This window comes from Hermetia illucens, chromosome 4 (assembly GCF_905115235.1).
Source record: "Hermetia illucens chromosome 4, iHerIll2.2.curated.20191125, whole genome shotgun sequence".
Lineage (NCBI taxonomy): Eukaryota > Metazoa > Arthropoda > Insecta > Diptera > Stratiomyidae > Hermetia > Hermetia illucens.
The window spans coordinates 106,265,807-106,292,818 of NC_051852.1; the positions used below are offsets into that span (position 1 = coordinate 106,265,807).

Sequence of the window (27,012 nt, forward strand, 5' to 3'; positions counted from 1 at the left end):
TTCTCTTTGGCGAAAAAGCAATATTATTCAGATGTTATCATATATTAAGCCAATAATATCAAAAAAATGATTACACCTTGAATGGATTTCGATTCGACTTTAGAAACTTTTTAAAACATAATTTTATAATCGAGTAGATCTGTTTGATACCTTCGCTGAGTTGGACAAGACTCGCTTCCGTGGATTGCTTGTAATACAACGGAGAAAATGCCTCAAAGTTGATGTTGCATATGGAAAATTTGGGGCTCAAAGTGCAAAGTTACTAGAACATACATATAATGGCAGAAAGAGGTCCTGTTAGACAATAACTATATTAACGGGTCTTAGTGACTGTAACAGGAATGGGGAAAAGCTTCTGTACACAGCGTTCAGTACTAAATTGCTTAGTAGAGTTCCATTTAGTAGATGACATGCTTGGTCTTTCGAATCTATCATCATGTCGCCTGTATGAGGTTCAAAGGTGATACTTTGCAATGTGGAATACCGTCATGTACGAAATATTTTATTATTTATATAAGATAGGGTTAGACTGTCAAACAAAAAAGATTGTTGAAGAAATGAGATAAGTTTTGGATTAGCATATAGATTTTAGATTAAAAATCAATCATATACATATGAGTCACGCTTCTAAATACGCACATGATTAAGATACATTACTTACATAATTTCATGATAAATATTATTTTTTAGAGGGAATGAATAGATACAATGTTGACTTCCAATCGTTCTTAGCTTTATCTAAATGGAAAATGATTCAAAAACTTCTTAATACTCTTCTGATTAGTACCTTATAAATTTGCTCGAAATTTCTCAATTTATCTAATCTATTGTGTATGTACGTAAATACACCGTACATGTATGTTACCGTAAACCGTTAAACTCTAACCACTTTTACCGTTCATAAAATGAATTCAAATTGATTTGCTATGCAACATTATCCCAAATTTGCTGACCAAATCATCATCCTGTCGGACCTATCATTATCGAATATTGAGTGATTACGTTACGGTTCATTATAAAACATTAATAAAATTAAGCAGTCATTGTAAGAGATTAATTCATTGTGAATGCAATGCGTCTAATGGTGCGGTTCCACACAAATTAACATTTCATTTTCATTTGTCTTGAGTTTTTGCAATATCTTGATTTCATTTTCGATGCTTATAAACTGCATTCGTTAGCGTAGAGCCAACAAGGTAAAAATACATACATGCATATGTGGTAAATTGCCCGTCAATTATTATTAAGAAAACGTGTTTCCACCGACCCCACCAGAAGCATATGCAGTTGTATCTAAACAGACGTTTTTCAAATGCAGATAGAAACCATACATGATAAATACATAATTTGAAAGGTACGAAGCCATTGACTAATCATTCTTGAGATGAATGCGTTACTAATTCTTCTAGAACCTAGCACCGCTGAAGGCTTAGTGCTCTAAAGGTTACAATTGCAATACAAACGATGAAAACCGTTCGGTGTGTGAATGCTTGATCAGTGGAAAAGTGTGAAAATAAAAACACAAGTTGAATAAAAAGTAGAATTCACTTGGCGCTGCTAAGCAGAGCAACTCCAAACGCAGCTTATAATTTCCTGCTGTCCGTCATATTTACGAGTGCATGCAAATAAAATGAAAAGGGGAAAATAGATCAAGGAGATAGCAGTATTTAATGAGGAAATCGATATGTTACTTTCGCAATGGAAAATTGCTTGAGGTGGGATTGCATTAGGAAGGAAAAGAAAGTAGTAAATTAATAATCTCGTTTTCATTAACTTTACTTCCTTCGTCTTCTGCATATAATATTATTGCATTTGTATGCAAGATTACCTTTCTTTGAAGTCAATCTAAAGTACTTTAGCAGTCTATCTGTATGAAGATATGTACGAATATAGTACACATATATTTGCAAAAATAAAAGAAAACAACCTTCAACAAAGATTATATTACTTTTGCATCGAATTTAAGCTAATGTTGGTAGTCGGGGTATTCGCAATGCAACCTGTTTTCTGGAAACTGGTATCGAAATTGCTGTAGTAGTTTTGTGTCTGGAAAATATGATGACCTGTAAGACAGGAATCAACTCTTTTTAAGGTTTTGTGTAAAACAAAACCTTATTAAAATCGATTTAATGTCTGTCTGTCTGTCTGTCTGTCACACGCACTTTTCTCCAAAACGGCTAAACTGATCCGAACAAAATTTGGTGGACAGATGGGAACTATGAAATCCCATGCATGCAGCGAGTGGGATAAATTTAGGTGGAGTTTAAAGGGGGGCTCCCCACCCATGCAAAGGGGGGATTCAAAAATTTTTCTCACCGGATATAGTCGTGTAGGGTATCAAATGAAAGGTCCCGATTTAGTTTTGGCATAAATTGAAAAGTGCGTAAGGAGTCAAAATGTACGCACTTGAAGTGAGACAGGACTCATTTTCGGAAACTACCCAACCTAAAAATCCGAAAAAAATCAGAGTGGTGCGACTAGATGAAATCTAGGCCTCAAAATATGTCCCATTCCGATATCTGCTCAAATAAAATTACTAATAGTACATTACTACTTTTTAGAAATTTGCTGAAAAACCCCCCTTAAATTCATTCTAGGATTTCCGAATTTTGTACCAGCATAGAGGACAATATTTCGTATATACGTGCTAAACTTCGTGGAAATTTGGCTATTAGCGCCAAAGTTATAGCAGTTCAAACTTAGCAATTTCGCCTGAATTTACTGCTTCCAAAGCCATGCAAATCAGATGCTGACGTGATAATTACCCGGAATAATTGACATTCGCGTGAAATATTAAAATCGCATTTATGAAGAATCTGTTTATCTGCAGCCGTTTTTAAGCTTTTGTGTAAAACACTTATGTGAAATCTAATCTTCGAGAGATGTCCCATTCCGGTATCTGCTCAAAAAATTTACTAATAGTATATTATCAACTTTTAGAAATTGACTAAAAAACTTCCCTTAAGTTCACCCTAGGTATACTAAATTTTGCATCGGCATAGAGGACAGTCTCGTGCATACACATGCCAAGTCCCATGAAAATCCAACTATTAGTGGGAAAGTTATAGCAGTTCAAACTTATCAATTTCGTGCAAATTTACAGCATCCCAAGCCATACAAATAAGATGCTGACGTCATAATTAACGAGAGTAATTTAAATTCGAGTGAAATATTAAAATTCCATTCAAGAAGAATCTAATTCTCCCTACCCCTTTTTTATATTTGATGTTGGTTAAATTGTTGGCATTTGCTAATAATATTAAACTCAGAGTGTGAAGCGTATGAGGTTGGCCGTTATCAACACAGGGCTTTCCATCAAATGATTTATTTAAATCGCTTTCTAGAAAATAGAGGACAATGTAATTTGTAGCTATATCACACGGAGCTGTCGTGCACTCGTCGATCCTCACATCTTTTTCTTTTTCTTCAGCCTTTGTCCTGTTCACTAGCGGGGCCGGCTCGTGGTGATCGGTTTCGTCATTTCATTTTATCAAATGCCTGATCAGGATGTAATCGCGAGACCTTTAAATCCTCATCCAGCGTATCAAGCCAACATTGTTTTGGCCGGCTTTTTGGTTGGTTACCATTGCTTTCGATGTTCTGGCCAATACTGGTTGTTGAATTCTCGTTAGCGTGAATTACGTGACCACACCATCGAAAATGCCTCTCTTGCAGTTTTCCCACGATCGGTGCAAACCCATACCGATCGCGGAGATTCTCATTTCAAACGTAATCAAAACGTGTCACGCCACCAGTGCAATGCAACATCTTCGTCCCCATTATCGCAAGACGTCGTTTATTGCCCTTTATAGTCAACCAACACTCAGAACTATAGAGAGCGGCAGACGGACGACATTGCAGTAAATTTTAGATTTGGGACGTGCGCTGATACGTCGATCACAAAGAACACGAGTTGGGGAATGCCACTTCATCTAGGTTGCATTAATGCGTGAAACAATTTCATTACGTAGTTCTCGCTTCAAACAACATTTTTTAAACTCTACATTTTTATTCATAAATATTGGACATTATATTTTAGGGGGTTGATACATGACTCTATTTCTATAGAAAATGACTTTCAAATATTCTTCTGTCCCGAAACTACTTGAATATATTACTTTAGTTAATGCCGAGATTAAAACTTCATCCGCGTTAACTGCGGTTTTTCAAAAATCAAAATACAAAAAAGGCTACGACTGAGGGGATTTCAGCGTCTTTTGATCTATTTTTAAGGTTTTACATGCAAAAAGGGGATGTAAAAAATTTGTACCGTATATATACACATGAGGGGTATGAAATGAAAAGCCCCGATGAGTAGTTTCTACTCTACTACTGCTATAAATTTTGACATAAATCACAAAATGCGCGAGTAAAGAACCAAAATTTGCACAATTAAAGTGAAATAGGACCCATTTTCGGAAACTAACCAACCCAAAAATCTGAAAAAAATCAGGGGGATGCGCTTATACGAAATCTAGGCCTCAAAATATGTCCCATTCCGATATCTGCTCAAATAAACTTACTAATAGTATATTAACAATATTTTGAAATGCCTACTCCTTTAAATTCAATTTAGGAGTACCAAATTTTGCAACAACTGTACATAATATTGTTAAGTTTTATTGAAACCCGGCTATTACTATCGAAGTTATAGTAATTTAACTTAAAAAAGAAATTGTATGATAAGTTTAATACTATATTAGTGCCTTTTTCAGAAGACTGAAAAAGAAGAGGATTTTAGACCAATTTTTGCAATCACCAAATATTTTATATTTAGTCACCTGTTAAAAAATATATTTAGTCTTACCAACACACTCTGTAATTAACCTAAATAAAATTAACTTTATCGTTGTAAGTTGGGTATAACAGACAGAGGGAAGGGGGCAAGCGATTTTTAAAGTACTTTGATAACCTTTCGTGTTACACGAAACTTTATAAAAGCAACAATCCTTATTAGGTGTTGGTAGCTTTGCTTAATTATGAGCTGACGGAAATTATGAAGGTCGGGATGAGAATTAAGGTTGAGAAAGTAGTTTAGGATAGGTTAGGAGGAGACACCAAGAAAGTGCATTCAATGTTGTTAACATCAAAAATGATCGTCTTGAATTCAAAGCCTCGGAGAAATGCTAGGATGGCCACCTGACTAGATGCGGCAGCATCGACTTTGGCGCTGTCGAGAAATGTGTCAGGGTTTTTTAGGCATGGAAGGCTTCAAGACGTAAGTAAATTAGTCCGAGTAAAACAAATACGTGTCTGCATGCTAAATATTTGTACCGAAAAGTGACTTCGAAAAAGGCGGAATGATATTTGTGCTCTACAGGAAACTCGTTGATGTGGTGCCAAAAGCTGCGAAATACAAGGTGAATGCCGCAAAAATGGCTATAAACTTCTAAATCTGGGAAGCCCACATTTTTAATTTGGTGTTGGCATCGCCATCTTTGAGGGTTTCCGTGATGCCATTATAGAAGTTGCACCATTATAGCAGCTGATCGCGTGACTCACTTCATGCTTAGGCACCACAGACAGGTGGACCTAATGCAGAGAAAGATGCCTTCTGGCAACTTCTCGGTGCAAAGGCCTATAATGTGCCTGCTGATGACTACATCGTCATTGTGGGCGATCTTAATGGTCATATGGATGAAAAGGCAGAAGATAACAGGTGAAAAGTGGTTGAAACACTCACTGAGGGTAGATGTACTTTTTAGTACATGGTTTAACATTTTGTTGCAGTTACCGAACGCGGGAAACCCCCGTAAGGAACACACAGGCCTGCCGCGCACTAAATGGAAGCGAATTTGTGAGAAAAAGAAGAAATGGTCTTACTTACGTGTTTACCAAACATTATGATTGATATTTGACTTGGGAATTACGATTTCTAAATGAAGGTCCGTGGAAAAAACCGCCTCTTCTCTCTTCACTTCTATAAGTTTGCCGATGATAAAACGCTGGCTTATTACCGAATTTACAAGAATGTTAACAGGGAAGGAAAGAGGGCAATCATTGTTACCTGGGTGGGTCATTACAAAGATATTTATTATTAATTGAGCACTCGGGACGCCGAGATAGATTTGTATCCGACATCAACGCGCATATTATCGAACGCTTCTATTGCGATAATGATAAGAATGACAGTTTCCTTCCAGATTGACGAACCGCGAATCCCACTTGTCAGAGCCATTGAAGTTGAGGAAGCAATAAAACGAGTGAAATAAACATAAACATTTCTGAACGCATTTTTGACAATTGTATTCACGACATCGTTCAAATAATCGTGAATCAAGCCTGGTTTGTCAATAAGTTTGGATTAACGCAATACACTATGCGCGGTTACTCATGTAGAAACATGCGTTTGATCGTCTTCCAAGCGAACTCATCTTGTATGATTTGTGGCAACACCTAGTGCTAGAAGAACTCGTGTGCTGACTTAAGTCACTCTACCTCGATCCGAAAAGTAAATTTGGAATATGGTGGGTGTACCAAACCGCTTTACGTTACTCTTGGTATTTAGGAATTGCCTTCTCACCACTCATCTGCGTTTGATGTAGTACACGGTCTCTATGCACTCAATATATCAGGTTATCTGTTAAGTGTGATATCGACACTCTAAGATGGCTACTACAAATTTATTAATAATTGTGCAATTTCCCTCAAATTTTCTAGTGTTAAATGTTTGGGCAAACATTTTATGGTCTAGCGAACTAGTCCACGTCATCTGCACTTTAAATTCCTCTGAGATGTTTCTTCGGTGTAGCTCCTGGCATTTTGCGCCATTATATGCGGCCCTGATAACAGCTATTAACTTCTTCCTTGTACGGAAAGCACTCCAGATATACTGCTTTTTGACGCCGTCGAAAGTCAACTCGAAATCAATAAAGAGCAGATGAAGCGGAGAACTTAAATTCGCATACCGCTCCACACCGGAAAGCCGCCAATTATCTGCTAGTGAAGTCTTCGAGATATTCCTCTGCGATGGTGGTTTTTTACGATTTAGTGTACAACAAAACGTTAGTATAATCGATTCAATGTCTGTTTGTCCATATGTGTGTCTGTTACACCTGACAGTTGGAAACGGCTGAACTTATTATTACGAAATTTGCGTGGGGTCTGTGAATCCCTTTACATATAGCAAGTGGCGCGTTTGCGTTGAGTTTGGAGGGGGCTTTTCATAAATGCGAAAGGAGGCTATATATTTTTTTCCATAGAATATGGTCATTTGGGATATCAAATTAAATTGCGTGGAAAACAATGAAGCGAAAGCTTAAAAAGCATCTCCAAAAACTGTAGTCGGTCTCGTTCTCAGAACCTATCCAACCGAAAATACTGAAAAAAATCACAATGTTGCAGCTATAAAAAGTCCAAAGTTAATAATAGCATAATATTTTAGAAATTTTCCCGAAGACCCGAAGTTCATTCTAGAAATACAAAATTTAGCACCATTATAAGCAATAATATAATACCTAACTGTGGAAGAAGGAAACCCAACTATTATTGACAAAGTTATAGAAGTTGTGTTTCATGTGAATTTATTACTCTTTAAGACGTATATGACGTCACCACCATTAAAATGGGGAAGTTGGATATACCAAGGAATATTTTGATTTTTAGCTATGAGGCGGAGCTTCAGTGCATGTGACAAAGTTGAGACTTAAGAGATTTAAGATTTGCGACCGCCTGAAACTACTTTTGTGGCGCAGTATGCGGTTATGAAATCATCGCTAGGTGTAGAGGCTTCTTCTTCGTGATCGGCGCAAAAATGAATTTCTTTTTATGACGGTGCACTGAACTTTCCCAGTTTTTGGCTGGTACTGGAGCTCGAACTCGCTATGCTCGCCATCACTAGGCGCGACCAATTCAGTCTTCAATTGCTTCCATCGCGCTCATGAAAATAGCAATGACTGTCAATGATCATGAATATTCGCTGCCTGGTTACTTCTAACCCTGCTAAAATGGTGGGCGCAAAAGGCAGTCGAAGACAAACGACCTTTTTTCGAAAGGACGAAAGTACAAAATGTTGCTTCTTTTGTGGATTCGGCGATTCGGTAGCACATAAAACAAAAATGAAATAAAAGATCGGGTGTCGGCTGTAAACGGGTTTGAGCAAAATGTTCCAAGTACTGGTGAATTTTTTACATTTGTCACGGACCAACAAGGACAAAGTAAATAATGTTGCAATAATGATTACCAAAATAGGAGGACCTCTTATTTGTTGGCGGATTGCCTGCTGATAGTACGGCTTTCGGAGAGCGTTTATTTTTCTAGCTACTGGTGTTGTATTTCTACTTTGGGATTCAAGCAAGATGGTTCCTTCTTATTAGCAAGTTGCTAGATGCAAGTGAGGGGTATTTCTAGTCAAGTTGTCTTTTCTTTGACATAGTAGGTGATGGTAACAGATAATAAAAGAGCCGGTTGTTTTCATTATATTTGCAATTCGTGAGTTTAAAGCGGGGAATAAAGATATTTGGTTCAAAATCTTGGAGCCCAAAAGTCATTCTTACACTGAAATCATCATTCTTCTGGTATTGATGATTTCGCTGGTCTCGGTTGATAACGCCGTTGCACCATTTTATAAGTTAATAGTTGATAACTTTCTTGAAACCCATTTTGTCCGCGCACAGTTAAATAGATACATAAATTAAATATTTCAAATGGTTCATATGGTCTGTCTGTTCACATACAGAGGAGATATATTAACTACTATTATTGGGAAGATAGTAGATCAGATTCTAATCTGTTACATGAAATATTTGAAATGGTACTGCTAGGGAACGAGAAAATGGCATGTAATATAATGAAGATTATAAGTAAATTGTAAGTACATATCTAGGCTGTCGGTATATTGACAAAAAGAGAGAATAGAATTAATTGCGACACTTTTCTGTCAAATCTATAAGGTTTGCTCATAAGCATGTTTACTTTCACAGTACCTAAATATACACACTTATTCTAAAATATATATCTGCTTGCATTTTGAGTATTATTCCTACGATCATAAGTTCATAAGCACCTGGCCTCAGTTCACCAAGTTCTTCGAATAATACCCAATAAAATAAAAGCTTCAATGAAGCAACGATTTGACTGAGTACTTGACTTTTACGAATGCTGGGAATTTCGCTATTTATCTCATAGTAACATTGCTATTTTTAAATATCTTACAGTAACTGTTCAAGTAACGCGAGCTTTAAATCACTTGAACCAAAAGTACTTTAACATTTAAATTGCATTTAAATCCGCAATATCATTGAAGATTCTATGCAAATTGTTTTTCAAAATGACAATGACCCATTTTCAGCCCACATACTCCATCATTATTCTAAACTAACCAAAAATCAGATACTACAGTTCACTCTTTCAACGGTAAATGTTAAGTCAGGGGACAATGAACTGTGTGGTCGTTAAGTTACAAAATATTCGTACAAGTTGAGACAATCGAAAAGATCTTGAAAAGCCAATAACTTCTTTGCACTAGTGATGCGCGTCGGTGAATATCTTCTTCAACAATCTGCGACACGACGCAACGACAAAGACGCGCATGCCGCGAAAAAGTTAGTCACACTATTTACTATCCATTTGCGCATTAAAATTCAAATCTCGTCCGGTTTTCAATTCCAAGTTGCCGAGTGACTTCTTCACAACCGTCGGGAAGACAATTCAGGTTTTTAGAAAATGAAAACAAATTGGTTAAGGTATGCAAGCTGCTTGTAAATACATTTTTGATAATGGGTTTTGCATATTTTTATTGGTTTTATTTTCTATTAGTTTTCTTGATAAAAAAGCGCTACGTAATACGATAACTTAAGAAAGTGAATCTGTCCCGCTTGATTCTTACATAATATTTTGCTGATTATTCGGCTAGACATCAAAAATAGAAATATATGTATTAACACAAATCATACCTTGTTTTGACAGTTAAACACAATCTAGTCCTAATTTAGTCTGCTGCTGATTAAAATCGTAATTTCTTCACCAGCATCCTGCATCATATTCAACCTGTCATAGGTTAATGCACATGTCATAGAAAATTATTGCAAAATGTTCACAGATAGCTGCAAAAATTTATTTTTGAATTTGATGATTAAAATTTGCAGCTCCTACCCCAAAAACTAATAGACCCTCATGGTCTCGTCTATACATCATTACATAAAATATCATTAAAAACATGGCTTAATGAAGCGTAACACTAGCTTATTTCACCGCGAGATAAATTTCTTACAATATGATTTTAATTTAAGAAATGAGTGGAAATCGATTTATCAAATGCCCTTATGGAGGTTACATACGTTAAAATAAACAATGTGGGATTCAACAATTCGGCTGATAATATTACGCAAAATCGAAAGTAGGGGATGGCAGGCATGAGGGCGCAGATTAATGTGTTAAGTTGCACCAAAAGGAACATCCTATTTTGAGCTAAAAGTTCAAAAGCTAATATTTTTTTACTCGAAATATACCATCTATAACTTTTTTGCCGGAATCTAACATTTGTTATTACTTTTTAAAAAAAATACTTGAAAAATTTCAAAGTCTTTGAAGACGTCTATTGGATTTTGGAAACCTACTTCCGATAAAATGAATCCAAATTATGGCGAATGTGATAGGTCTGTTAAAAAAAACATCAAACATTGGGAGAGTATGGTGAATGCGGAGGAATTTCAAATGCCCACTTGAGCAATTTTTGCATCGTTACATGTAATGCATGGGTAGCATTATCCTGCAATGAAATCGGCCTATGTTCGGATGGCTCAAGTGGAAGAGGGATTTGTTATCGTGACTGGATGCCGGATACCAGTCGACTCAGCTGTGAATGAGAAACTGAGTCAAATCAATGTAATAATGAATGAAGTGTTCTAACACAATTCAAGGCCCTGATCCAACATGGCTTGTTGCACCGACGATTATTATTAGTATTATGCCTATCTGCCAACGCAGGCTGCTTTTCAGCCGATTTCGCATGCATTATGTCCACTGCCCCATTTTGCTTTGTCAAACGCCTAATCTGGATGCGATCACGAGGCTCTAAAATCATTATTCAGTGCTTTGATTACAGTGTTTTTTTCGGTTATTATTCTTCGCAGTGCTTCAATGTTCTGCGAGCATTTGAAATTCAATCCGAGAATCAGGCTTTGCTTTGTTGTTGAATAAGCGCATCGTATTTGAATTAAACTGAATTAAATACTTTTACTGTTATTGATCGGGTTGGACGTTAAGTCCAATGGAAGAAACTATTATACATCAAAAACAAACATCCTCATTATCATCATCAACGGCGAAACAACCGGTATCCGGTCTAGGCCTGCCTTGATAATGAACTTAAGACATCCTGGCTCTGCGCCGAGGTCTACCAACTCGATATGACTAAAAGCTGTCTGGCGTCCTGACCTACGCCGTCGCTCCATCTCAGCCAGGGTCTGTCTCGTCATCTTTTTCTACCATAGACATTGCCCTTATAAGCTTTCCGGAGTGGATCATACTCATCCATATGGATTTAGTGACCCGCCCATCGTAACTTATTGAGACGGATTTTATCCACAACCGGACGGTTATAGTTTCGCTCATAGATTTCGTCATTATGTAGGCCACGGAATCGCCCATCCTCATGTAAGGGGCTAAAATTCTTCAGAGGATTCTTCTCCCAAACGCGGCCAAGAATTCGCAATTTTTCTTGCTAAGAACCCAGGTCTCCGAAGAATACATGAGGACTGGCAAGATCATTGTCTTGTACAGTAAGAGCTTTGACCATATGGTGAGACGTTTCGAGCGGAACAGTTTTTGTAAGCTGAAATAGGCTCTGTTGGCTAACGTGCGTGGATTACATCGTCGTAGCTGTTATCGGTTGTGATTTTCGACCCTAGAAAGGAGAAATTATCAACGGTCTCAATGTTGTGGTCTATTATCTTTATTCTTTCTGTTTGACCAGTGCGATTTGATGTTGTTGGTAGGTTGGTTTTTGGTGCTGACGTTATCACCCTATATATTGTCTTGCCTTCATTGATGTGCAGCCCAAGATCTCGCGCCGGCAACCGCCTGCTCGATCTGGATGTAGGCGGTTTGTACGTCTCGGGTTATTCTTCCGATGATATCGATATCGTCAGCATAAGCCAATAGTTGGGTGGACTTAAAGAGCATGGTATCCCTCGCACATCCAACGCTCTGAGGGTAAATGCCTTCACCTACCCTATCCCAAAAAAATCCTCGTATTTACCTCAGCATCACACAACACTTTCTGCAGGGCAAGGTTAAAGAGGACGCATCATAGGGCATCCTCTTGTCGTAGACCGTTGTTGATGTCGAATGGTCTTGAGAGTGATCTTGCTGCTTTTGTCTGGCCTCGCACACTGGTCAGCGTCAGCCTAGTCAGTCTTATTAATTTCGTCGGGATACCGAATTCTCCCATGGCCGTGTACAGTTTTACCCTGGCTATGTTATCATAGGGGGCTTTAAAGTCGGTGAAAACATGGTGCAACTGACAGTTTTTCCATCGCTTCCCGCAGAGAGAAAAAATGATTTGTTACTGATTTTCCTGGAGTGAAGCCTCTTTGGTATGGGCTAATGATGTTCTGAGCGTATGTATGTATCCGAACTAGGAAGATAGCGGAGAATATCTTATAGATGGGACTTAACAACGTGATACCTCTATAATTGCCGCACTGCGTGATATCTCCCTTTTTATGTATGGGGCAGACGAAGCCTCTTTGCTAGTCGCTATGCATTGATTCGCTGTCTCACACCTTGAACATAAGTTGATGAACCACTTGGTGTAGCTGCTCGCCTCCATATTTAACCAATTCGGCTATAATTCCATCGGCTCCTGGCGACTTATGATTTTTAAGCCTTTAGTATTTAGTGGTAGCAGTATTTGCTCGTGGTCTTCAATTGGCGGGACCTCCAACTCGCCGATATTCTGGTTGCTCAGTAGTTCATCAAAGTACTCGACCTATCGCTCCGACATTCTATTCTGCCAGAAATCAGATTTCCCTCTTTATCTCGGCAGGATGAGGATCGCGGTGTATAAGGCTGTTGACTTATTGGTAAAACTTCCGCGCCTGGTGCGATTGCTCCCTGCACTTTTCGAGTTCACAGACCTGTTGATTCCCCCAGGCTTACTTTTATCGTCTGTGAAGTCGCTTCTCCCCTCGCCGGAGTTCGCGATAAGTCTCCGCGCGTTCCCGCGTTCTTTGAGAATGCAGCATTACTCGGTATGCGGCATTCTTCCGTTCCGTAGCTAGTTTAAATTCATCGTTAAACCAGCCGCTCCCACTTTTCTTGCGGCTGGGCTGAAATATATTTGTGGCTGTATTTATAATAACCTTCTTCAGGTGATTGTGAAGCTCATTTGTTAATGCTTCATCTCCAGGATCTCTGTTGACTGCGGTTATTGCGGCTTTCATTTCTTTCTAAAAGATGTTGCGGAGGGCTGTGTTGTGGATGGCTTCAGTGTTAACCCTCACCTGATTGTCAGTGGTGATGCTGGGTAGTGTAGTTATTGGAGTTCGGAGCACCATTCCAACGAGATAGTGATCCGAGCCTATATTGGCCCCCTTATATGTTTTGAGATTTATCAAAACTGAGAGGTGGCGGCGTTCGATATACACATGTTCAATTTGCTTGAAAGTGGTCCCGCCTGCAGCGGACCACGCTTGTTTACGGACCGCTTTCACTGCAAACCAGGTACTTCCAGCAATCATTTCGTGTGACACTACTAATTGAATAATCCGCAGTCCGTTATCATTTGTATTTTGATGTAAGCTTTGGGAACCAACGTACCGGCTGAATACAGGCTCCATCCCTACTTAATTGTTTAAATCCCTAAGTATAATTTGGATTGGAGGCTTTGCTCTATTGCCTTGTAGAAGGTTTCTTTTTTTCCGACTCTGTAGGGGCGTGAGCGTTAAAGAGGCGTATATATCTAAATTTGCCTGGCAAGCGTAGCTAAGAAATGTATTGTGTCCGGATAACTGAGTGGTTAGATCACAGGGCTGCGGTATGGAAGGTCGCGGTTCAAATCTCACTGGTAACAGTGGAATTAGTATCGTGATTTGACGTCGGATACCAGTCGACTCAGCTGTGAATGAGCACCTGAGTCAAATCAGGGTAATAATCTCGGGCGAGCGTAATGCTGACCACTTTGCATCATATAGGGTACTATAATCCTGTAGTGTACCCTTACGGTTTTGAATGAAGTGCTCTAACACACTTCAACGCCCTGATACAATTGGATTATTGCGCCAACGATTTTTATTATTAAGAAACCTATTCCGCGCATTGGATCGCCTCTATAATATGGTGTAGGTGCTCTTTTCCAGGAAATCGGTCCCTGTCCAACGCATCTCCTGTAACGCTGTTATATCAGCCCTATATTGAGACAGGGTATCGGCTAGCTGCTTGGCAGCTTCATATCTGTACAGGGAGCGCATGTTGCATGAGAAACTCCGCAAATCGTTATTCCGCTGTCGTTGCCGGGTTCGTCGTTGTGTTATCAGTCCACTCCGAAGCTCCTGCTGTGGCTTCGTAACAAGGTGTTTGCCGTGTAGGGTTGTTAGCCCTACCCAACCACCAAACTGGAAGACTAGTTGGTGCAATTTGTCCCGTTTTCAGGCGCGGGAGACTCGCCTTCATCCTTGTACAGCTTTCCTAAAACCTAAACATTATGAATTGTTTATGTGCATGGTTCATGATTCACTTGGCGACATTATCCATAGTAGCTAATTTGTATAGAATGGGGAATTCTTTCGTTCTCTTAACATTCGCAGTATGACTATCTTTTGCTGTGGTTTTGCCGGTAGAGTCCAGATTACTTGTCAGTTGATTGTGGCTGAACCACTCATACTTCGAAATGACAAATGTTTTAGTGATATCTCTCAAAATTGGCAATATTAAGCATAAATTCACGTTGAGAAATTTCTATCAATGGTTTTAAAGAATACAGTGGACATTTGAAGCTGTTTTCTTTCATAAGAGGTTTTAGTTAGATTCATCTTAACGGATATTTCTAATTTCACTGTTGAGAGACGGAAAGCTAAATGCAAAATGTGGGGTTGCTTGTGCAAAACTGCAGACTAAATTTGTGATTTCATGGACATACGTTCTGTTATATTGCACAGGCTTTGCATCAACCTAAAATAACGCGGAAAGTTACTTAAGATACATCTGTGATAAGTTGAAGGGCTGGAGTCTGCTACATAAACAATTCGATTTTTCCTATTCCCGCTCATAGCACATCCGAAACCACGCATTCTACATAATCAAAAAACAAAAGATTTAAGAGAGTAACCCGGTTAAAAAAGCAAAATTGTGAAGCGTTTCTGAGGCAAGAATTCATTTGTAGCTTACAAAATAAAACTTTGAAATTATCATGATATGAAAATAAAAAGGTACAGATTTGACGAAACTTTTCTTTTGCCATTTTATAAGGATTGGAATTTAAACTATTTATATAGTTTCAGTACCGCCGAGGTAAATCCAGAATTAGTTCATAAAGCACTTTCCATCAACACTTGTGAGTAAACCCGTAATTAGCCTGTCCTATTTTTAAATAATATTTTCAACTGCCACTGAAGAGTAAGCAAGGGACCAAAATGCGGTTAATCCTTGAGCCATTTCGTATGATAGATTGTTGAGTGATTTGGACACAAAGAAATACAAGTCTATGATATTACCAGAGTGTTGCATAGACTGAAAACCTAGACGATGCTTTCTCTAGACGGTGGAGCCAAATTTACCCAACTCCCTACCAAATAATTGAACTGAGGGTCCCATTCCTTTGTTGAGGGCCACAATTTAACGTCGATGGGTGCGTCCATGCCTTTGAAACTGTGTTGATACTCTGAACGAACGACGAACCAGGAAGGCTCCACGTCTGCTGACAAGGCGACGGGAGTCCAAGCTTGGCCTTACAGTAACTGAAGCTAACTGGTCTCTAAATTTGTGGCAATTGTCTACAGTAGGCTACAATATCCTTAGACTGTACGTGTGGTGGACGTAGTTGAATTTTTTAAGCAATGACCAACACTGAGAAGGGGAAATTCAAATGCTCATGAAGTCGATTGAGCAGTCGACGGAACAAGCAAGCATGTATGTTGTCTAGAATGGTTAGTAGTTTTTTTGATCACGTAAGTATCCATAAAAATTATCTTTACGAAGGATGACTGCAATAATTCTAATCACGGGAAGAGGTATTGCAGCAGCAAAAAATTACAGCATCATCTTGTACAGATAAGTGATGCGGAGAGCATGTTCAAAATCTTGGCAGTTGACAGTAAATGTTCGACTGGAAAAGTTATTACAATTAACCGTGAACTGAATGAAAATGAAGGAATTCAGATATTCACTTCTAATGAAACCATTATCTAATTGGCAATACGATGGCAGAAACTGATTTATCAATAGTCTCGCGACCTCATTACCCTGGGTTCAAATCCTAGTTGTATTTGCCTTTCCACTTAGCCCATTGGTGTAAGTGTATCAATTCTAAAGCGCGGAGTTTAAAGATGATTACTCAGAGCAGGGGAAAATCAATGTCAAACAATGGGGGAAGCCGGAAGCTGGACGCTTCAGGTATGAAAGATTTTGTGTATTTCCTTTATAAAAGTGTTTGAGCCACATTAGTACGTAGCATCTAATATATACATATATATTGTGAGAATATCCACTCTAAGTCTTGAATTTGCTCAGAAACATCAACTTTGACCTAATATAATTTTGTTAATAATAATACGATTTCTACCAACCTTGGTAGGATATAGTCTACATTGGTGCAAAATTAGCGGCAATTAGTCGATGCAAAGGTGTGGGGAGAAAGGCCATACTGCCAGTGCAATAGGAACCCCAAATGCCTATTGTGCGAAGTAAAAGAGGGACAGGATAACCGGCGGAAGTGGTAAATGTCCAAAACTAAGTAAATGTGCAATGAGAAAATGATATTTATTCAAATAAACCTCAATCATTGCAGGGTTGATACGAATTTACTTGAGCAGATCACGTTCGAATATGAGAGGGAAATCGCCATCATAAGTGAACCGTATAGAAACCGGTGACATATGGGTCACAGATTCGACTAGTGGAGCGGTGATATGGCTTGCGGTCGGCAAACCATACAATGTACTGCAAGTCAGGCACCCAGTGGCTTTGTGTGGGAAAAAATAAATGGTGTATATGTATATAGCTGCAAGGCCCCATCAAGTTTGATGCTATCTGAATTCGAGCTTGATAATCTTGTTCTCGACGCAAGGGAACGATGTCCAAAAGGGAATTCAACGCTTGGGTCCTTGAGTGGGGTAGCAGAGAATCAAATGGAAGGGGGCGCAGTTTATTAGAAGCGTTTGCGAAGATGGATATAGTTTTGGCTAACGAAGGTGCCGTAAACACTTTTCAAAAAGGGGGTCAGGTTCAGTTGTAGACTTGACCTTTGAGCCAGACAAGGTGGCAAACATATACAATGCGAAGCCAATCTCTCCCTCATCGCAGACGAAGAATACTGTGAGGGAGGGGTCCATAAATAGATGACAAGAGCAATCAGAACGCTCGGGAACGGATCGGTCGACTTCCCGGTTTATTCCTACTATCAAGGAGTGGTTGGAGAGACGACACGGTGAGATCAATTATAATTTAATAATTATAATCTTACTCAGTTTCTCACGGGGCACGGTGGATATCGCCCCATACCTGCACAGGTTTAAATTGGAGACTTCACCGGTTGGCCAAATTGCGATGTGCCAGATGACCCAGAGTATGTATTTTTCCACTGTCCGAGGTTTGTAGAAGAATGGAGAAATCTAGAGATGACTCTAGGAGAAATGCTGGTACCAGTAAATCTGGTGCTGAACATGGTAGCACGTCAAGAGAATTGGGATGCGGTCAACTCCATGATCTTATCTATTTGGAACAAACTGCGAAAAGCAGAGGAGAGGAAGAAAGCGCAGCCACATATAGAAGCAAAGCGACCAAGCTGAAGTGATCCAACTCCGCCGCGTGATGTAATACCTTGTGGTGGTTCCGTGGGGCAGGGAGGGAGTCAGGGGTGGTTTTAATGGGTAAAAATCCCACACACCGATGTGTCCAGATCAGATTTTCACCTCCTCAACAAAAGAAAAAGACAGATGGACGGACAGACAGACAGCAAACCGATTGGATTGGAGGAGACAAAATAATTATGTATATGATATTTGTCGCTTTTACTTCGGTGTCACCTCCTTTCTGCACATATGAGCGGTTTTCTTCTCCTTGTTTTATGAGCACTTATTGGAAAGGAGTCAAATTGTTGGTAAGGTATGGGAAGGTGACTTTGAAATGTGAAAAACTGCAGATAGTTTATAGCTTTCATAATCGAAGTTAGTTGAGGATTCATGCTTTCTTCTCAATTCTATTTGATGTCACAAAGTATATTTGGAAGATAAGTATTTTAATGGTCATTACCCTCTAGAATTTTACCATTGATTTGAAGTAAATTATTTGTTCCCCGTTTTTAATTTTTCTGTTATTTTCTTTCTTCTCTTTTTGATTAAAGTTATTTTGGTTTTGGGTTCAACAAGTGATAGGCTGGAATTTTTTGATTAGGAATTCATTACCCGCCTTGTTTGCATAAACCTTGATCTAGCCTAGGCATCTTCCTACTATTTTTTTCCAATCTCACCGCAAAGTCGCGTTGTTAGGAAGGTATAGCAATACGCCATGAAACATACATAATTAATCCCAGTTAGGGACTTAGGGCAGAATCTTCTGGCACATAGCAAATTATCGCGAATATTTTCAATCCATCGACTGAGTTGCAGCACACTTTTCTTGCCAGGAGAAACTCGAGACCAATGCTTACAGTGTAGTTTGACTAGGCCTTCACGATTTCGTTTCGGTTTGCCGAGTTCAATGCATTTTTTAACATCGGGGGATTACCACTGCGCAATATCCGTCCTTTTCTATTGCATGCTGAACTAAATTAATCACCATATGGATGGCTTCAACAGTTGATTTCACCTTACGTAGTCCGATTTGCTGTTAGAAAGGTCTACTTTCTTGTGTGCAATAGGAAGCAATCTATTACGTATTATTTGTTCAAATAGTTTGCCAATGCTATTGACTAGATACATCAGTATATATGAGAAGGAATTATCCAATGGTTTATCTTAGTTTACTTAAATTTGTCTTCTTTTTCCGTAAAAACACATACGCGGTGTTGCAATAACTGTTACTTTCAGGACTATATTTAGGATTCCATTTAGTTGGTCTGCCCGCTTGTCATACGACCTTTTCAGAAATGGTGACGCCTCCTAGCGCGATATTTGGTCAAAAGGTCGAAACTGTGAACCCACAGCCATTCGGCCGAATAAGATAGTTCTACATTAAGTTTAAAGGAGAAGGGGCCCCAGGTACTAATTTTGAAGTTAGTTGGGCAGTGGGGATTAGAAGTAAATAATAAATTGAAAGGCTTAGAAATTACATATCTAAAAAATCTTGAAAAAAATAATGATGACGCCTGAAAACATCTACCAATGTCTGCCTAAATGAAGTTAATAAATATAAAATTATGATATTTTGAAATTCACTTGAAACCCTCTTCAGTCCATACTAGAATAGATCACAATAGGGAACATTATACTGGGCAGCTTCTGCGAAACCCTGTTATTATAAATAAAATTATAGTTGGTTAGATTTGCCGGCATATATTTTCTGCAGAAGAAGAAATGATGTACGAATGAAAGGAATGTGTAGATTTATGAAATGCCATTATCCCATAAAATGAGTTGCCTGATTTACCGTATATATATATAACATTTATGCTTGTCACAAGAGCACTAAGCTTGATTTGCTATGCATTTGATTTTTAATAAAAAAATGGATAGAATTCTTCGAACTTAACTCTTTGCATATATACAGATATCTTAGTTTTCGGCTCTCTCCTTCAATATCTAACATTTTCCTGGTTGTCTGCACTTAGTTTGCTCAGTGAAGTATTTATAAAAAATACAAAAGATTTAAGGCCACTGCAAATATCCATTTAATTTTAATTGTAACTAATTTCAAACCAAGTCCAATATGACATTTAAAGCCACCCTTATGAAACAATAAATTCTCATTTGATTTGTTTTTTTATTTTCAGCTACATTGTGAATTGGATTAAAGTTCGTCTAACTCGTGCATCCGGTAAGTACTTTATTGGATACTGTAATGTATTTGAACAATTACTGAGAGATATTATTCTACTAACATTTTCATATTTTTTAACATTCGACTTATATGTATGACGCGTTTATTGGTTGGAAAAACTCCATCATGGGAAAACAAGATTCTTATTGCTAGGCCAATTATATTATAAAGTATTCTGGTCGGGTCTAGTCTCTATAATGGCCATGACATGTTTCACGATTCAAGTACGAATAATTAGATTATCTCAGGCTATTCGATGATCAGACCTCTCCTCCAGCTGGCATTTTCAATGTATCTTACAAACAAATCACTAATAGAAGATTACAGCGCACTTGTCACCATAAACGCGCTTTACTTCTTTCTTGTTGCCGCTTTTACATTATGCGTTGAGCGTATTGAGCAAAGTTTGGGAAAGTTGAAGATAATGTCAGTGATGTCGAGTATATATGAAAAAAGTGTTGGCAAGGGAAGAAATGTATGCGGGTTTGATTGATTGCTTTCCTCCATTTTCCAAAAAATGAACTAAACCGCTGTTTTGATTAGTCCGTACTGCTGAAGTTAGAGTAATTGATAACATGCGAGATGAAATAAATTCATAATAACAGATGGAAGCAAATATATCAGCAATAAAATTAACATCGAAAGAGTTAGAGGCTGCATTCTTTTTAAGGTTTTGTGTAAAACAAAACCTTATTAAAATCGATTCAATGTCTGTCTGTCTATCTGTCACATGCATTTTTCTCCAAAACGGCTAAACCGATCCGAACGAAATTTGGTGGACAGATGGGAACTATGAAATCCCACGCATACAGTGAGTGGCATAAATTTAGGTGGAGTTTAAAGGGGGGCTCCCCATACATGCAAAGGGGGGGATTCGAACATTTTTTTCTCCGGATATAGTTGCGTAGGATATCAAATGAAAGGCCTCGATTTGTACTTTCCGAAACTGACATTAGTTTTGGAATAAATTGCAAAGTGCGTGAGTAAGCAGTCAAAATGTACGATATCTGCTAAAATAAACTTACTAATAGTATATTACTACTTTTTAGAAATTTACTCAAAAACCCCCCTTAAATTCATCCTAGGACTTCCAAATTTTGTACCAGCATAGGGGACAATATTTCGTATATATGTATTTCATGGAAATCAGGCAATTAACGCCAAAGTTATAGCAGTTCAAACTTAGCAATTTTGCACGAGTTTACTGCTTCCACAGCCATGCAAATCAGATGCTGACGTCATAATTACCCGGAATAATTGACATTCGCGTGGAATATTAAAGTCACATTTATGAAGAATCTATTTATCTGCAGCCCTTTTTAAGGTTTTGTGTAAAACACTTATGTGAAATCTAATCTTCGAGAGATGTCCCATTCCGGTATCTGCTCAAAAAATTTACTAATAGTATATTATCAACTTTTAGAAATAGACTAAAAAACTCCCCTTAAGTTCATCCTAAGTGTACTAAATTTTGCACCGACATAGAGGACAGCCTTGTGCATACACATGCCAGGTTTCATGAAAATCTAACTATTAGTGGGAAAGTTATAGCAGTTCAAACTTATCAATTTCGTGCTAATTAACAGCATTCTAAGCCATACAAATAAGATGCTGACGTCATAATTAACGAGAATAATTGAAATTCGAGTGAAATATTAAAATTTCATTCAAGAAGAATCTAATTCTCCCTAGCCCTTTTTAAGGTTTTGTGTAAACACAAAACCTTATTAAAATCGGTTTACTGTCTGTCTGTCTGTCTGTCTGTCCGTCACACGCATTTTTCTCGGAGACGGTTATAGCGATTGACACCAAATTTGGTAGAAAGGTGGGAACTGTGAACGCTCACGCATACAGTGAATTACATTCTTTTACGTCGAATTTAAGGGGCGGTCCCCATACATTCAAAAGGGGGATGTAACATTTTTTTTCATCAAATATAGTCATGTGGGGTATCAAATTAAAGGTCTCGATTAGTACTTTTCAAAGCCGATCTTAGTTTTAACATTCGTTGGAAGGGTGGGGAGCGCGGGGGGTTGAAAGTGATCACTTCTTTAAGGGGGCCATTCTCAGAAACTACCAAACTGAAAAATCTGAAAAAAATCACGAGGCTGCCACTATATGGTGCCTGGGCTCCGAAATACCTTCCATGCCGATATCTGTTTAAATAAAGTTAATAATAGTATATTACTACAATTTTTAGTAATTGGTTAGAAACCCCCCTTAAGTTTATCCTAGTACCATGAAATGCAGTGATATAGGCTATAGTATAGAGCATGATCTTACCAAGTTTGGTGGAAATCGCACTATTACTAACAAAGTTATAATACCTCAAATTTGTTGCTTCTTTGAAAATTGAAGGCTATGAATGTCAATATCACCCGAAAGTGGAACTCTCACATAATATATGGATATATTACGTGCTACGTACGAAGAAATACACAAAACCTTTCGTACCTGAAGCGTCCAGCTTCCGGTTTCCCGACTTGTTTTCTAATTTTTTTTGTTGAATAAACTGGTGCAGAATTTTGTTATCAAATTCATGTCTTTTTGAATCGCTGCAGTGCAATTACGATTATTTAGCAAACACCGGGTTTGTAGAGCGATTCTCTAATAGATGTCAGATATATGCGGATATATGTGGCTTTCGCTATATCAGGTTTTGATGTAACCGTCTCATCACTGCATTGAAGTGAAGTAAATTTAGTCAATTACTTTTATTAGGATTTCATCAAAAATTTCTAGCATGGACCCTTATATTATGGAAGAAGTAATGGTATGCTACTATTTATGGTTTTGTTTGGAGCAAATCATTATTGAAACTGGTTCGATCTCCTTTTGCTTATTTCTTGGTCTATCCGCTTTTCTGGCAGACCAATTTACTACAAAACGACTGCAAAAGCTGTTGTCATGAAACTCTATTTTATTCTATGAAGCGTGTGAAGCCCTTTGTATGCAACGAGAAGCACAATTCCGCGTTTAGTTTAAGAGAGGCCAAAAAGGATGACGGATAACCGCTTGGGAACCGGGTAAGTTTAACCGCTAGTAGGAACAATTAGTGCTCAGATGGGTGACCGAATTGCAATTGCATTTTCAATTTTCTTATAAGATTTGATACTATAAAGTTTTTTGGAAACCCTACTATTGTTAAACAAGTTATGGTAGGTTTAAATTTTTTCAGGACAAATTTGAAGCATCCCATTAAAATGAATAGACTGACATTCATTATGTTAAAGCTCTAAAGCTAAGCTAAAGTCAAGGGTATTCTTGCCAACTTTAAACTTTTGGACAATCACTCTAGGGCCCCGCTGAAGTGAATTTGACTTCATTAATCAAAAGTAATCAATCGAAGTATGGAAGAGAGATGTGAAACTATTATTCTTAGTGAAGGGGACTGGACACAATATGCATATAATTGCGGAAAAGCCTTCCTACGTTACATTAATAAAGTATATGGTTGAAAGTAGAATTATTAAAATCAATACAATGTCTGCCTGTCTGTCTCACCCGAGTTATTCGAAAACGGCGGGACTAATTATCACGAAATTTGGTGAGAGGATGTGATCGGTGAATCTCTTTACAGCAAGTGACATTATTTGTGTTGAGTTTAAAGGGGGAAGGCTATGTAAAACAAAACCTTATTAAAATCGGTTTACTATCTGTCTGTCTGTCTGTCTGTTTGTCACTCTGCCCTTTTATCTGTCAGTCTATCCGTCACACTCATTTTTCTCAGAGACGGATTGACAGCAAATTTGGTGGAAAGGTGGAAACTGTGAACGCTCACGCGTACAGTAAGTTACATCCTTTCGCGTCGAGTTTAAGGGAGGTCCCCATACATGCAAAAGGGGGCTGTAAATTGTTTTTCATCAAATATAGTCATCTGGGGTGTCAAATGAAGTTCTCAGTTAGTACTTTCTCAAGCCGGTCTTAGTTTTGACATCTGACGGCGTAGGGAGTGCGGTGGTCGAGAGTGATAACATCTTTAACGAACCCATTCTCAGAAACTATCATCATCATCATCATCAACGGCGCAACAACCGGTATCCGGTCTAAGCCTGCCTTAATAAGGAACTCCAGACATCGCGGTTTTGCGCCGGGGTCCACCAATTCGATATCCCTTAAAGCTGTCTGGCGTCCTGGCCCACGCCATCGCTCCATCTTAGGCAGGGTCTGCCTCGTCTTCTTTTCCTACCATAGATATTGCCCTTATAGACTTTCCGGGTGGGATCATCTTCATCCATACGGATTAAGTGACCCGCCCACCGTAACCTATTGAGCCGGATTTTATCCACAACCGGACGGTCATGGAATCGCTCATATATTTCGTCATGGTGTAGGCTACGGAATCGTCCATCCTCATGTAGGGGGCCAAAAATTCTTCGGAGGATTCTTCTCACGAACGCGGCCAAGAGTTCGCAATTTTTCTTACTAAGAACCCAAGTTTCCGAGGAATACATGAGGACTGGCAAGATCATTGTCTTGTACAGTAAGAGTATGGTGAGACGTTTCGAGCGGAACAGTTTTTGTAAGCTGAAATAGGTTCTGTTGGCTGACAACAACCGTGCGCACATTTCCTCATCGTAACTGTTATCGGCTGTGATTTTCGACCCTAGATAGAAGACATTTTCAACGGTCTCAAAGTAGTAGCCTCCCCTCTTTATTCTTCCCGTTTGACCAATGCTGCTTTGATGTTGTTGGTTGGTTAGTTTTCGATGCTAACCTTGCCACCATATACTCTGTCTTGCCATCATTGATGTGCAGCCCAAGATCTCGTCCCAGTGGCCGCCTGCTCGATCTGGATGAAGGCAGTTTGTACGTCTCGGGTTGTTCTTCACATGATGTCGATATCGACAGCATAGGCCAGTAGTTGGCTGGGCTTAAAGAGGATCGTACCTCTTGCATGTCCCCTTGTTGATGTCGAATGGTCTTGAGAGTGATCCTGCTGCTTTTATCTGGCCTCGCACATTGGTCAGGGTCACCCTAGTCAGTTTTATTAATTTCGTCGGGATACCGAATTCTCTCATGGCCGTGTACAGTTTTACCCTGGGCATGCTATCATAGGCGGCTTTAAAGTCGATGAACAGATGGTGCAACTGATGTCCATATTCCAACAGTTTTTCCATCGCTTGTCGCAGATAGAAAATCTGATTTGCTCCTACTTTGCCTAAAGTGAAGCCTCTTTGGTATGGGCCAGTGATGTTTTGGGCGTATGGGGCTATCTGATCTAACAAAATAACGGAGAACATCTTATAGATGGTACTCAGCAACGTGATACCTCTATAATTGCTGCACTGTGTGATATCTCTCTTTTTATATATGAGACAGATAATGCCTCGTTGCCAATCGTCAGGCATTGATTCGCTGTCCCACACCTTGAGCACAAGTTGATGAGCCACTTGGTGTAGCTGGTCGCCTCCATATTTAACCAATTCCGGTGTAATTCCATCGGCTCCTAGCGACTTATGATTTTTAAGCCGATAAATTGCATATCCTGTTTCTCCTATACTTGCTGGTGGCAGTATTTGTCCGTCGTCTTCAGTTGGCGGGACCTCCAACTCGCCGATGTTCTGGTTGTTCAGTAGTTCATCAAAGTAGTCAACCCATCGCTCCAATATACGCATTTTGTCTGAAATCAGATTTCCCTCGTTGTATCGGCAGGATGAGCATCGTGGTGTATAAGGCTTCATCCTGCTGACTTGTTGAAAAAACTTGCGCGCCTGGTGCGGTTGCTCTCTGTACTTTTCGAGTTCACAGACTTGTTGGTTCTCCCAGGTTTCCTTTTTCCGTCTGTGAAGTCGCTTCTCCGCCCGACGGAGTTCGTGATAGATCTCTGCGCGTGCTCGCGTTCTTTGAGAATGCAACATTACTCGGTATGCGGCATTCTTCCGTTCCGTTGCTAGCTTACATTCATCGTCAAACCAGCCGTTCCGACTTTTCTTCCGGCTGGGCCCAAGCATATTTGTGGCCGTATCAATGATAACGTTCTTCAGGTGGTTGTGAAGATCATTTGTTGATGCTTTATCTCCAGGACCTCTGTTGACTGCGGATATTGCGGCATCCATTCCCTTCTTATAGGTGTCGCGGAGGGCTGTGTTGTGGATGGCTTCAGTATTCACTCTCACCGGATTGTCAGAGGGGATTGTAGGTGGTGTCGTAATTCGAGCTCGGAGCACCAAGCCAACGAGATAGGGGTCCGAGTCAGAAACTTTCCAACCGAAAAATCTGAAAAATAACAAGAGGCAACCACTGTATGGTGCCTAGGTTCCGAAATGCCCTCCATACCGATGTAGATAATAATAGTATATCAATATAATTTTTAGTGATTCTCTGCCAAAACCCCCTCAAGTTCATTCTAGCACCACCAAACAAGAACAATCAACATTTTAGGGTATAACATAGAGCATGATCCTACCAGATTTGGTGGAAATCGCACTATTACTAACAAAGTTATAATATGTCAAAGTTGTCGCTTCTGCGTAAATTCTAGACTGAATCTGGACAATCTCACAAATTTTATGCATATATTAGGTGCTACGTACTAATGGGACAATCGCACTCTTAAATGTCTTTATAAAAGCAATACGCAAAACCTTTCATACCTGAAACGTCCAGTTTTCGGTTTCCCGACTCATTTAGCTTTTTTTACTTTTTTGTATATCAATATGAATTACTGAAGGCAGACATATGTCCGCATATGTATATGCTCATAAAGTTTGCGGGTAGTGTCCAATAGGATAGACGTGTGTGTATGGTAGCTATATATATGTATGCTTTTGTGCACAATTTTTGCGCATGACGTGCGGAAGGCTGAAGCGTCTAGGAAATTTTAACCTTTCCACCTTCTCTAGCTTGGCTAGCATAGATGTATCGGTTGTAGGACTT

At 39.0% G+C, this 27,012-nt stretch overlaps 1 protein-coding gene across 3 annotated transcripts in view; it reads left to right on the plus strand.

Annotated features, from left to right (window-relative positions):
• LOC119654885 (mucin-12) overlaps positions 1–27,012 on the plus strand; it is a 268,652-nt gene that overhangs the window by 55,637 nt on the left and 186,003 nt on the right. For all 3 annotated transcript variants that reach the window (XM_038060497.1, XM_038060499.1, XM_038060498.1), the window contains exon 2: positions 20,087–20,130. The gene's annotated coding sequence lies outside the window, so the exon portion shown is untranslated. The remainder of the gene's footprint in view (positions 1–20,086; positions 20,131–27,012) is intronic.